Here is a 14,201-nt window from a genome sequence, read left to right as displayed (position 1 = left end):
AAAATGTTCAACAACCTACATAAAAAATATGGCGATAGATAAAAATATTACCACGCGCTACTTGCGTGTCCAGTACGATGTATCCCTTTATTTTTTGCGATGTCGATTTTAAGTCTAATAGCTTTCCTATATTTTTTTGTGATGTCGATTTTAAATCGAATAGCTTCCCTTTATTTTTTACAATGTTGTGTATGGTTTGGTCACCAACATTATAATGGTTCCTTAGAGATTTAACAGATGCACTGTTTTCAAACTTTTGAATAATTTCAAGTTTTTGTTTAACTGAAAACGCAACTCTTTTGCATTTACCCATCAATTTTGCGATTTTTGAAAAAAAATTTTTTTTTTTTTTTTTTTTTACTATAAAAAAATTTCTGACATCCCTGACATAAATAACGAAACAAAATTTGTCCTTTTGCGCTGCAACGGAACACAACAATCAACACGATGCACTAAAACAAACAAAATATTTGGTCTCTCTCTCTCTTTTTTTTTTCTTTCTTTTTTTTGAGCAGCGGGTGTGAGATTTGAGTGAGGATTGCAAGATAATAGGTACACTAATCTCCCAATGACGACTTTATAATGCCGCTTGTCGCTTATTTATGGTATTCTAGGTATTACTTGAATTTTTTGATTTCTGGTTGATATTTATTTTTTTTAATTTGGAGTCTTGAAGTGTCCCGGTTAATCCGATCCCGGTTAATCGAGAGTCTGCTGTAAAGGGATTAAAGTTCCTGTGAAGTTTCATCTTTCTAGGGCTATTATTTCTAGGTAAGGGTATGAACTTTTTGATACTCCCTCATACATAAAAATTCGCACATTTACATATGTATGTATATTCGGATAGGTATTCTACCGCAAATTTTATGTGGAAAAAATTTAAAATAATTTTTTAAAATGTTCGATCGTTTTTTGTGACCTATTTTTTTGCTGCTAGACCTCCCAAAATCCTTAATAAATTTGATTATATCACATTCTTCCTGAGTTTATGCCCTCAGTGCTGTTTCTTTTCATTGACATTTTACCATAAAAAAAGTGAGAAAAATAATAAATTGCACAGTTTCGGGCCGATATTATTCTTCTCGAATCTGGAGCTAAACAACATAATATGAAATGAATTGAATTGAACAAAATATCTCATGGAAAATTGGGTTCGTGAAAGCAAATGCCTAACCATAGTTATTTTGGAAACTCAGTTTCCGAGAAAACCTATCAATCCTAATCCAACACTTCACCAAGATTTATGACGTAAAAAAAAACATGTAGAAATACTCTCGTAGAATAATAAACATTTGTCTCAAATAATACCATTAAAAAAAAAAGAGAAAAATCTGCCCTTCAAATTATTCTGGATAATTGACATTCCTGATAATTGACTTCTGGATAACCAATGTTCTACTGTAGTTGGAAATAGATAACAGATGGCAGCATTTGTGAACAAATTTGAAGACAGTCCTTAAAAAAAAATCTGATGTGTTATTTGATATTGTTTTCAAAAGATGTTTTAGAATAAATAAGGCATTTTTAGTGCAGTTCAGCATATTAATCTATTCAACAATGTTAATCTACTTAACTGAGAGCTTTATAAGAAATGAAAGAATTCTAAGAAATGTGAATTTTAAGGGAGATTAATGAAACTTACTGATGGAAGCTAAACACAGACAAAATACACTTCAAACTTTCCAAATAAATGGAAACTAACTTACTTACTAACTTACTAACTACATAAATGCAGAAAAAAATGTATATTTGTAAAGAATATTCGAAGTCAAGTGAAATGAAATTAACTTGGTATGGGCATGTAGAAAGACTAGGAGAAAGGAGTTTAGTGAACAGGTTAACAAATATAAACCACCGGGTACAACATGTATGGCATTTGAACAGTAATATAATTGAGTGGAATTAGTGAAGGTTTCTTTGCAATACAATTAACTTGATAATTTTTAATATTAAATTATGCTTTTTTTTGCAAATTACTGTATATAGACAACTCACACAAGAAAATTAGTTAGCTAATGAATTTTAGTGATGAAGAAACAAGTTATAACTCGCATTCCCACTTAAACCAATGAAAGGGTGCCTATACACTGTCAATGTGAGAATGCAGAAATGTACAAGCTGTTTCGAATGAGATGTCAAAAGTTAAGTCTACTAAAATCATGAAATAGTTTAGTCCTATGCCAGGCAGGGATTGTGATCATCAACAAGCTAAAATTTGATATGAAGCAAAAAGACTTTAAACCTTGTCATGTTAGGAATGATTTTCGTGCATATTTTCATATGAGCAATGGTCAGATAGTAAATATGCATGTCTTACATTTATTGAATTGTGGTGTAATTTCCTTTCTAATTCAGAGATTAATATTTTATGACATTATGCTGTATGTCCATTATTTCAACATTAGCATTAGCAGAGGCATATGATGCAAGAAAAGCACGCTTATACAGCATCAGCCAAAAAAAAAAAAAAATAAATAAATAAAATAACACACACACACACACACACACACACGCATATACAGTAGACTCTCTATTTTCCGGGATAGATGGTAAAAAAAAAAAATTCCTGGTTAATCCAAAAATACAGTAAGTCCCCGACATTCATAAGAGACACATTCCAGGACTTCTTAGGTAACTCGGGAATGATTAATAAAATATTACTACTATATCCCTGATATGCCAAAATTACATAACATCCTCAGAAGAATGACGAAAAATAGTTTTATATTTTTAATTAGTTCAATTAAAAACTACTTTATCTGGGGACAATGGTGAAGTAGCCAGAGTGGCACATAAGAAAAGAAAACATAAAAGGAAGAAAAAACGCATGTTATTGTACTGTAAAAACTGATATGTATTTTGTATCCTTGGTTATTATAGTTGACCTCATTGGTGCCGATCGCTATTCTCCTATTCTGTCCTCCTCCTTTGTGTTCACTGTTGCCACTGACAAATCTGAATTCCGCGCAGTACTTGTTGAATTTTGCCAATTTTTATACATCCTTACTATTTTAATTTTCTGATCCAACTCAATTGCTTCCCTTTTCTTGATAGATTTCCAACTACATCTGTCACTTATTCTCTTAGTTGGCAAAATAAATTTTCTGAAAAAAACTTATTATTATTATTATTATAAGTTTCATAGGGTTAAGGCAAAAACTCACTATTATCTCCCCATGCGAGCTCGCATTTTTACTAAAGCTCATTTCTGGAGGTTGTTGTTATTTAGTTTTTAGGAGCATTAGCAACTAAGGCCATATTGCTCCGGAGATGTACGGTGGTCATTCCCTGACCTTTCTGCATCCTCCGTGTTTGGTGGCTCACGGGCTCGAGCCCCAGTCTAATCAAGAAGCGTGTGCTATGCACTGCTGCTCCTGCCCACCTGGCTACAGAGGCGCCTTTCCGGAGGTCACTGCCATAAAACAATAAAAACAGTTTGCACTTTCTGGGTTATTGGGCTTTTCTGTTAGTGCAATCTTTTCTAAACGGGTAGTAAACTCAATCCAGTTGCATTTGCGATAATATCGATAGCTGGAACTCTGTGGGTTTTTATGTTGTTATGGTGAAATGTGTGTCCCCTTCACTGAAATCTTCAGTCATATAAAAAAATATATAAATAATGTAACGTAAGTCGGGGACTTACTCTATTGAAAAATGTTCCACAACCTACGTAAAAAGTATAGTGATAGATAAAAAGGAAAAACTTACCATGCACTACCCGCATGTACAATACAATGCTTCCATTTATTTTTTACAATGTCAATTTTAATCGGTGTGAAAAGCCTAGTAGCATTCCACGAATGCTTGTTTGTTAGTTATTTGGTTTTTAGGAGCATTAGCAACTAAGGCCATATTGCTCCGGGATATGCGGTGGTCATTTCCTGACCTTTCCGCATTTGGTGGTGATGGGCTCGAACCCGGATCTAATCAAGAAGCGTGTGCTACGCACTGCTGCTCCTTCCCACCTGGCTACGGAGGCACGTCCACGAATGCATTAGCATTAGTACAGGCATATGATGCAAGAAAGCAAGCTTATGTAGCATCAGCCAAAAAAAAAAAAAAAGAAAAGAAACGCTCCCATTTTGTCCTCTACGTTCATTCCAAATACCTGTCCAGCTCAACCTTAAATTTCTTTAGGCTATCAACTTCCACAACAAAGTTGTAAGTCTCTTTCACCAACTAACTACCTGCTCGCTAAAGGAAACGTTTGCACATCTATCCTACATCCTCAATTTGAATTTATGTCCTCTGAGGTTGATTATTCTAAGCAAGAGGAAGAATCCCATCAGCATTGAGCATGCTCAAACCATTCAAGGCTTTATACACCTCAATCAGATCACTTCGCAAGTGCCTAGTCTCCAGACACTAATTTGCAAAACTTAAGCCTTTCTTCGTAAGAGCAACCTTTCGTTCCATTCACTAATCTTGTTGCCCTTCTCTGTACTCGTTCCAACAGCTCTACATCCTTCTTAAAATGAGGCCTCCAGACCTGTATACAGTACTCAAGATGTGACCATTGCCTTATAGAAGGGGATAATCACCTCCTTATCCCGGCTAGAAAAATTTCTGTATATCATTGACAATACACCATGAGTTGAGCCCATCTGCTGAACTCTTGCAGACTGTTTGCACTGCTCATCATCAATATTATTTATAAATACAGAAAATAACAATGGACACTGAACCCTGAGGGACTCCACTAATAACATTAATCCACGATGAGCAGTGTCCATTGATTACCACTCTCTCAGTACAAACCAGATCGGAACTTTATGTAAGGGAAAGAGGCTAGTATTAAATACACCAGCTGCCGTTGCAGATGAACTCAACAGTTATTTTGCATCGATATTTACAAATGAAAAACCTTTTGTGGCAATGGGAAATTGTGGAAGCGAAGTTAAAAAATATGTAATTAATGATATTGAAATTTCGCAAGATTATTTAATGAAAAAACTTTCAAGCCTACAGACCAGTAAGGCACCTCGAGTTGTTGGAATATACCCTATAATCTTAAGGGAGGCGGCAAGCGAGTGCATTGAACCATTGAGGCTAATGATGCGAGCATCACTAGACTCTGGGGAGATTCCCTTGGATTGGAAAAGTGCAAATGTATCTCCCATACATAAGGGTGGCTCTAAAAGTGAAGTTGGAAATTATCGACCTGTCAGTCTGACTTCAGTAGTAGGGAAAATCATGGAAGCAATGATCAAGGGTGGAATTCAGGATCATTTGGATCGAATTGAAATTAACTAAATATTGAAATTAACTAAATAACTAAAATTGAAAATAACTAAATAATAATAATTAATAAATAAAAAAAAATAAAATAAAAAATAAATAAAAAGGAAATTAAACCTATCATCCTATGCGCTTCCCTTACCCGAAAGTACTATCCAGATGACCTTTAAATTTCCCCAAACTGTCGGCTTCTACCACCCATGAAGTCAACTTATTCCAGTAATTTATAACTCGCTGGCTAAAATAAAACTTCCTGCAGTCCAATCTAAACATTTCCCCCCGTAACTTGAATTTATGTCCCCCCGTAACTTGAATAATAAAGTAAAACCCCACAGAATTCCAGCTGTTGGTATTATTGCAAATGCAATAAGATCGAGTTTACTACCCATTTAAAATTAGATTGTATTAACAGAAAAGCCCAATAAACAGGAAAGTGCAAATTGTTTTTATTGTTTTATGGTCATGACCTCTAGAAATGTGCTTTAGAAAAATATCACAAAGACATTCAAAATTGATTCTTATAACCAAGCATAGCAATAAATGGTGGTGTGTCGGGTTATTTTTAAGCATTGCTTTTGCTGATTTAATATTTCTTGCTATATAAAGTGTGTGTTTAATTAGTGCCTAAAATGAAGAAAGCTACAAAAAAAAAAATTTAAATTTAGAGGAAAAATTAAAAATTGTTAAGGTCTTAGAAAATGGCAAAAAGATTGACATTGGCCAAGAAATACAGCATAAATCAATCTAACTTCGATGAATTAGGGAAAATGCTGAGAAAATTAAAGTTCAGTTATCTGTTCCACATCATTGGTTGCAAAAAGCACTAATAAAGTGAGAAATCCGTTAATAGAGAAAACTGAAAAATTACTATTCTTTCTGAATAGAAGATCATAATCAAAAGAGAATGCCTCTTAGTTCGGATATTGTTTGCACCAAAGCTCTGCAAATTTTTAATTGCTTAGAAGAAGAAGAAGCCATCCATCCAGCCAGTCCATCCAATACAGATGTCTTTCAGGCCAGTAAGAGTTTGTTTGAAAATTTTAAAAAATGTCAGTCTGCCCAATCTAAAATTAATGGGCAAAGCTGCCAGTGTAGATATGGAAGCTGCTTCTTTGTATCCGAAAACTTTAAAGGATGTTACTGTGACTGAACGCTATCTAGGAAATCAAGTGTTTAACGCTCATGAGACTGGCTTATTTTGGAAGCGTATGCTAAGCCGAAAGTTCATTTCAAAAGAAGAGAAAACTGCCCCAGGTTTTAAAGCTGCAAGAGATGGGTTAACGCTTTTGTTATGTGGCCATGCAGAAGGTGAGTTTAAAAGTGTAAATCGCTTCTAATTTATACATCAGAAAATCCTTGTGCTTTTAAAGGAATATCAAAAAACTCCTTGCCAGTTCATTGGAAATCAAGCAAAAAAGCGGATGACAGTAAAAATCTTCAAAGATTGGTTTTTAAATTGCTTTTGCGTCAAAACAAAAGGATATTGCTTGAATAAGAACATAGCATTCAGAATCTTGCTCATTCTTGACAATGTACTCAGTCATCCTGCACATTTGTCTGATCTTCACCCAAATGTGAAAGTTCCCTTTCTTCCAGAGAATACAAGCTCATTAATTCAGCCTATGGACCAAACTTTATTACCCAAAAAGATCTTTTTTTACAATTGGCAGAAGCTACTGATGGAATAGACAGTCTCTCAGTTTGAGATTATTGGCAGAATTGCAACATTCTTGATGCTATAAAAAATATTCAATTTGCATGGGGTGAAGTTAAAAACTCGGCAGTGAATGCAGTGTGGAAAAAGCTGTGGCCACAAAGCTGCACTAAAAAAAGCCATGTTCGAAATGCCAGAGGTAGTTGAGATAGTGAGAATTGGCAAAATTATTAGCGGAGATCTATTTGAAGAACTGGAACCAGCAGTTATCATAGAGGTCCTTGAATCTCATAGAGAACAATTATCAGTGGACGATATTTTTTCGCATTGTTGAAGAAGATAACAAAAATTATAAAAACGAAGAAGATGCACACAAAAATTTGACCGCGAAGAGACTAGCTGTGTTTTTAAGACTTGCATATCAGCTTAGCCAAGAAGCTCTGGATATGGATCCTAATTTGGAGAGGAGTTTAAATTTTTGCAGAACTTTATCATTAGTTTTAGTTCCTTATGAAAAAATTTATAGAGAAAAACAGCAGAAAAACTAAGCAAACAGTTTCAACTAAGTTTTTTCAAAAAGTGTTGGATACTATTGCAAGTTTATCACAGGAAAGCAGTGACGAAGAAGCAATGAATTTAGATTAAAAATCTAGAGATAAGTACTAACAAGATTAATTTTATGGACATGTTTCTAATTTTTTTTTTTTTTTTCTTACCGAACGAAGACAATTTTTTTCAATTTAATTATTTTTGCCTTTTTTTTTTTCTCGTGTTCAGGTACAGAATCCTTATGTTCTTTAAACTACGTTTTGCATTGTGCAGATTTGGACTGTGCGGCCCTGGAATGCAACCCCATGCAAATTGAGGGAGGACTGTAATTGGAAAGCAGCTGGAAATGGTTGCTTCCAGCTGGAGCTACATTGTAGCTTAGCATGCAGAATTCCATGAAATCTGTTATGCAGTGATAGATGTATATGGTTGATTTATTGAGAGAGAGAGAGAGAGAGAGAGAGAGAGAGAGAGAGAGAGAGAGAGAGAGCGCACTTGTTTTTCTTTTTAGTAAATAATCAAGCCATTTCTTTCTGCAGCCAATCTTCTTGAGACTGCTTGTAAAGCCTGTTTATATTGATGTCACACCACTTCATGTATAGGGTTAGATCACTTCATGGTATACTTTTATTCATTAAAAGCGAATAAACTGTACATAAGCAAAATACAGAAAACATTGGAAAGTACAAACGTTTCTTGAACTACACAATGAATGCAAGTAAAAGGTATTTGCATTGCGTGAATGACTACCTGACAGTATGATCTGCCCAATGGTGTTTTAGCGATATTCCCAAATGGTTGGTAAATACTATTGAAAGTAATGGACAAGTGATAAGAATAGAATAGTGCAAAACTTGGTGTGGGAGTTTGGAGAGGAGAGGACAGTGAAGAGTAAGAAGGGTAAGAAGAAAGAAGTGAGAATCCTCCACAAATGCGTAATTCTATATATGAGGCTAGTCAAGTAGCTGTCTTCAAAATTTCCTTCAGATGTTGAAATATTTAATATCACTGAAATAAATGTCATTGCGAAAATAGTGAAAAATGATGTTAAGCTGTTGGCTATCCCCCCCCCCCCGCTAAACATAATCTGTTGTTATATTTGAAACCATTTTTCTTGTTTTTGTCCCACATTTAAGAAAATAAAGAAAAGCTAATATATTCTTTGTGCAGCTTAGTTTTTCTAACTGCAGTTCTCTCTCTCTCATTGTTGTGACCATATTTGTTCTTTTAAGGCATTTGCTTATAACAAAATTGCTAGACAGTTATTAATGCCATTGAATCTTTGGTACTTAAGAAATAAGTATGCACTCCATTTTGCATTTTTAATGATTACACTGAAACACTGGTCAAAAACTAAAATGTTTCAGTAATAAAATTAGTCAATTTCAACTAATATTAATGTGCTAAATACAAATATGACAGTTAAAATGCATTATTAACTCGTTTTGATGATACTATACACGTCACTTTCAGGATTTTTGGGGGAATTTGGCTTTGAGGTATAGTTTATGTGGCTACACTGTAGCCGCTCGTGCTGAGTCACACTATTTCCTGTCTAGATGCATCAGTAAATCTGAGACAGGCTTCTGTCTGTGCTACTTGTTGTTTTCGACTGAGCAGAAACAAAAATTTAGCATGCCACATAAGTGTTTAAAAATAGCATGTATAATTTTTGTTATGTTTGTGATGAAGTGACATTTGCATCACAGAAGTGTGCCATTACTCCAATAATTATAACAATAAAAAGGCATACGACTATTATTTTGACTGCAAAGTTGGGGACCAAGACAAAAATCTGGGTGCCTCATATTTGCTTCTAATCTTCACAGCTGATTAAATCACAAAAGCTGTTCAACATCTATGATATGCAGAGAGCCTTCAGATCATCTAATGGACTGTTATTTTTGTATGGTACCACCTCTTCAGCAGGTGATTTCCAAGAATAAAAAGTAGACCTCAATTAAATCACCCGAATATATCATCTGCTAATTCCCCACGGAAAAGGGCTTCATTTTGTGAGCTGCCAGCTGAATATTATTATTGTTATTAGCTATATGGTGCAAGGAAGCCTGAGGCTTATGCTGCACCAGCCAAAAAATAGTCCTGAGTTACCCTGAGAGAGAGAGAGAGAGAGAGAGAGAGAGAGTCAAAAGTAGAAGGGAACCTTCAAGAAAGAGAGGAATGATGATATCCAGCTCAGGACCCTGGGTTAATAGGTTTTAGATCTGCTGAAGAGTTAGATGATGGCTGAGGTAATTCACATGAACCCTCCACATCCATAGAGCCTGCTTTTATTTCAAATTTCCTATCTGCAGAGCTACACAAAATTAAGCAAAATGGATTAAATAATCTTATGAGAGATCTTGATTTACCACAAAATAAGGTTAGAACTTTTTAGCTTCAAAACTGCAGCAGTGGAATGTGGAATCCCTTTCAAGATAATATTAGTGTCTGTATTACAGGTGCCACCAAAACAATTTAACCCAGTTTTTTAATAATGGAAAATAGCACTGACATCAGTGGCTTAATGGACTCAATTAATATTGACCACAACCCTCAAGCCTGGAGACTCTTCATAGATTCTTCCAAATTAAGTTTAAAAGCAATGCTGCTACATAACTAACAAAGATACTATCGATTGCTGATACTATTGAGGCAGTGTTAGGTGGGTCGGAAAACTGCTAGTTTGGGGGGATACAAAGACTAATAGTTTAACAGTAACCGCAGGCAGAGGTGAAGGTGATTCTTGCACAACTTCTATTAGAATAAGAAGCGACCTGGAGCGAGGGGTGTTGGGGGTTTCAGGGACGGATGGTAGTCATCATGGAATAGTTGGGTATATGGGATGTGTTAGGGTAACAAGGAATAGGCATAGGAGCATGTATGCTTGCATGTATACCAATGCTAGAAGTATAGTAAATAAATTTGATGAATTTGAAGTGTTGGTCAAGACATCAAAGGCGGATATTGTTGGGATAGCAGAGACGTGGTGTCACAAAGATATAAGGAATGCAGAACTGGAATTTGGGGAGTACAATGTGTACAGAAAGGACAGACAGGACAGAAAGGGAGGGGGTGTTATGCTGTTAATTAAGAAAAACATAAAATCAGAGGAAGTGCACCCAGTTAATATAGATGAACAGTGCTCTGTTGAGTCAGTTTGGTGTGAGATAAGCACTGCGAAAGGAAAAATAAGGGTAGGAGTGTGTTATAGGCCTAATGACTTGAATGAGTACAATGAACAATTGTACAGAGAAATAGAGTGGGCCAGTAAATCTGAATGTCTTATAATGGGGGATATTAACTTCCCAGATATTGACTGGAACTTGTGGATTGGTCACTCACACACTAGTCAGACTTTTGTGGATTTATTGGATGATTGTTTTCTGCAGCAGCATGTTCGAGAGGCAACCAGAGAAAGTAACACTCTTGATCTGGTTATCAGCAGTGATCATTCGTGTATTAAGAATTTGCAGATAAAGGAACCACTAGATGGCAGTGATCACAGTGTGCTGAAATGGGATTTACTCAAAGAGGTAACTACCGTCAGGGGTAAAGGAAAGGGTTTTTGCTTCCGTAAAGGGGAGTACAGTGGTCTCAGACAGTTTTTAAATTCTGTACAGTGGGATCAACTGACGATGTTACCAACAGTAAATTCTAAGTGGGAAGCATTCAAGGAATTAATCGTGGAAGCTACTAGACTTTATATACCGATTAAGAAATATCGTTCAAGGTTTAGGCCTAAATGGTTATCAAATGAACTAATGAGACTCGTGACAGAGAAGAAAAATGCATGGGATGCATATAAATTATCAGGTGACGCAGAAGCCTGTGGCAGATATAAGCTAGTCTGTAATCAGGTCACAAAGGAGGTTCGGCAGGTGAAGGCGGATTACGAGAAATCTTTGGCAAAAGATGCTAAGAAAAACAGCAAGCATTTCTTTACTTATATAAACTCTAAAAGGAAGGGGATGAATATGATTGGTCCACTTGACATCGATGGTTCGACTGTTGATGATCCTGCTCAGATAGCAAACAAACTGAATGAGTATTTTGCATCTACATTCACACGTGAGGAATTATTACAGTTTGAAAATGGAAGGTTATCAAATTGTAGCAGTGTGCTTAATGATTTTGTAATAACTGAGAGCAAAGTGGAGGAGAAATTGTTGAAGTTAAACATAAGAAAGGCACCTGGGGTGGATGGGATCTATCCAGTTATTTTAAAGGAGGCGGCAAAGCAACTAAGCAAACCCTTAGCCATAATTATGAGAGCATCCTTGGACTCAGGGGAGGTTCCCACGGACTGGAGATGTGCAAATGTGTCCCCAATTCACAAAGGTGGATCGAAGGGTGACACGAGTAATTACAGACCAGTTAGTTTAACTTCTGTTCCGGGTAAAATAATGGAGTCACTGGTTAAAGATGCATTGCAGGATCATCTAGACAAGACTGCAGCAATAATTCAAACACAGCATGGGTTTGTTAAGGGAAAGTCTTGTCTGACAAATTTGATTGGTTATTATGATGTGGTCACAAAGGAACTGGATGCAAAAAATAATTTTGATATCATATACTTGGATTTCAGGAAAGCTTTTGACACTGTTGCGCATGGAAGACTACTGTACAAATTGGAGCAGAATGGTATTAAGGGTAAGTTGCTACAATGGATAAAAGGATGGTTAAGTGGGAGAAGACAGAGGGTGGTAATCAATGGGTGCTGCTCTTCGTGGACTAATGTTATTAGTGGAATCCCACAGGGTTCGGTGTTGGGTCCACTGTTGTTTTGTATATTTATCAATGATATTGATGAGGGTATATCAGGCTTAATGTCGAAGTTTGCAGATGACACAAAGGTTGGCATTGTTGTTAATGACAGTAATGGCAGTCTGCTACTGCAACAGGATCTAGATAATTTGGGCAGATGGGCTAAGAAGTGGCAACTGAACAAATGCCACTTGACAAAGTGGCATTTGTTCAGTTGCATAGTACTGCATAGTACAAATGCATAGTACTGCATATGGGTAGAAGTAACCCCAGAGAAACGTACCAACTGTGTGGTACTACACTTAAGGTGGTAGAAAATGAAAAAGACCTGGGAGTAATTGTGCAGTCAGATATGAAGTTTTCTGAGCAGTGCAGACAGGCTGCTAGGGCGGGTCATGGGTTTTTGTCAATGATATATAGGAATTTTGCTAGCAGGGAATAGGAGGTGATTGTCCCTCTGTATAAGGCAATGGTCAGGCCACGCCTTGAGTACTGCGTACAGGTCTGGAGGCCTCATTTTAGGAAGGATGTAGATTTGCTTGAGCGTGTACAGAGAAGAGCAACACGATTGGTGAGGGGAATGAAGGGATTCTCTTACCAAGAGAGGCTTAAGTTCTGCAAATTGCAGTGGCTGGAGACTAGGCACCTGCGCGGTGATCTGATTGAGGTCTATAAGGCCTTGAATGGGTTGAGCACGCTGAATTCTGATGGGATCCTTCCACTTGTTCAGATTACGAACCTACGGGGACATAAGTTCAAATTAAGAAAGGACAGATGTAGAATAGATGTGCGGAAATTTGCCTTTAGCCAGCGGGTGGTTAATTGCTGGAACAAACTTCCATCTGTCGTTGTGGAAGTTGATAGGTTAAATAAATTTAAGGAGGAACTGGACAGGCATTTGGAGGGAATGGTGTGAATTTTTTTTTTGGCTGATGCTGCTTAAGCTCCTACACTTGCTTTCTTGCATCATGTGCCACTACTACTACTATAATGGCAAAGTACCATCATCCAATAGGCTGAGTTCGTATGAAAGAATCATATGATAACATGAAACTTATTATTGAATCCACGAACTATAAGGAGTATCAATGACAGATTTGTGATGACTTAAAAAAGTTATTGCCATCTTGTTGGGAATGCAGCAGGAAAACAATTTTTCTGTTTTCTTTGCGAATGGCATAGTATTATCATTACCCAAGAAAAGACTGGCTTTCAAGATAATCACTTGATTCCGGGGTAAAATATGTCCATTACAGTCTGTTAGTTGAGCCAAGCAAAATCCTGTTACCTCCCCTACACATAAAATTGGGACTTATGAAACAATTTTTTATGGTCATGGATCAAGATGGACCAGCTTTTAAATATCTCAAGGAAAATTTTCCAAGACTTAGTGAGGTCAAAATAAAGGAAGACGTTCATTGGCCTACAGTTACGGAACCTTCTCAAGGATGAACACTTTGACTAGATCCTCCATGGAAAATAGGAAACAACAAAGCAGATAACAATAAACAGCTGTAAGAAACCTTCTGTCATTGTACCATAAATCAGGCTGCTACATATCATTAAAAATACAATTTCTTCCCTGCCATTTGGATTTTTTCCCCCCCAGACAACTGTGGGGAAACTTAATTGATGAGCATGGTGAGAAATTCTATCAGTATACATTGGTGATAGAGAAGAGATACTGAGGTAAATGGAATGCTGCAATTTTAGCTGAGTTCTGCTGGACTGTGGCAAGAGATGCCCCAGATGTGAGGTATAAGTGTAAAATGTGAAGCAAGTGGTTTTATGTATTTTGCTGATCAATGCGATTTAATTTTTTTTTTTTTTTCTCAATAACTTAGTGTGTCAATGCTTATTATTTTAAAGCGTATTGTAAAGATTTTTATAATATAACATTTTTCAGTATGAGATATATTAAAACAGTATGTTGGATGTTTATTTCATTTTATAGAATGTAAGACCTAGCAGATATTTTCAAAACTTGAGCAAA

The 14,201-nt window shown here is 36.2% G+C and overlaps 1 protein-coding gene across 6 annotated transcripts in view; it reads left to right on the top strand.

Annotated features, from left to right (window-relative positions):
• Positions 1 to 14,201, top strand: part of Ask1 (apoptotic signal-regulating kinase 1) — an 843,483-nt gene that overhangs the window by 434,612 nt on the left and 394,670 nt on the right. The gene's annotated exons all lie outside the window — the stretch shown is intronic.

This window comes from Mastigoproctus giganteus, chromosome 8 (genome assembly GCF_048544385.1).
Source record: "Mastigoproctus giganteus isolate SK-2022 chromosome 8, ASM4854438v1, whole genome shotgun sequence".
NCBI classification, from domain to species: domain Eukaryota; kingdom Metazoa; phylum Arthropoda; class Arachnida; order Uropygi; family Thelyphonidae; genus Mastigoproctus; species Mastigoproctus giganteus.
Note: the sequence above shows the minus strand (reverse complement) of the source record. Positions and strands in the feature narration are given on the sequence as shown.